This window comes from Nannospalax galili, unplaced genomic scaffold (assembly GCF_000622305.1).
Source record: "Nannospalax galili isolate Female #2095 unplaced genomic scaffold, S.galili_v1.0 scaffold131, whole genome shotgun sequence".
Taxonomy (NCBI): domain Eukaryota; kingdom Metazoa; phylum Chordata; class Mammalia; order Rodentia; family Spalacidae; genus Nannospalax; species Nannospalax galili.
In genome coordinates, this window is record NW_008332088.1 from 1,854,157 (window position 1) to 1,854,625 (window position 469).

The following is a 469-nucleotide window of genomic DNA, read 5'->3' on the forward strand; positions in this document are numbered from 1 at the left end:
TCCCTGGGAACTAATCGACCTAGGAGGGCAAGGAGCAAAAAGTGTCCTTTGTGTTCCTCTGACCAAATTAGTATAGATCTCAAGGTATGTCTGTTAAACATCCAAGAAGTTTAGTTCCACCATCCTGGCATTTTTAATTACTGTGTGTCATGCAGATAAGTCTTGGGTAACGACCAGTTGGTCTTGAATAAACCATATCTAGAGATATTTTTCTTGGCTATTATGTATAATTTGTCAGTAGATTGTAGGAATAATATGGTTCCCTCTGGTTTTCGTGACTAGCTAGGCATTGTTTCTCTCTTGTATCATCTCACCACCCCTCTATCATGGTTTTCGCACTTAAGGTGCCCTGATTTCCCCCCGTTCTTCCTTACAAATACCCTTCCTCCTATGATCCTACTTCTGTTGAGCTTCTTCTTTCTCCTTATCCCCTAGGTTCCTCATATACCCTTCCCTCCCCCCTCCCTTA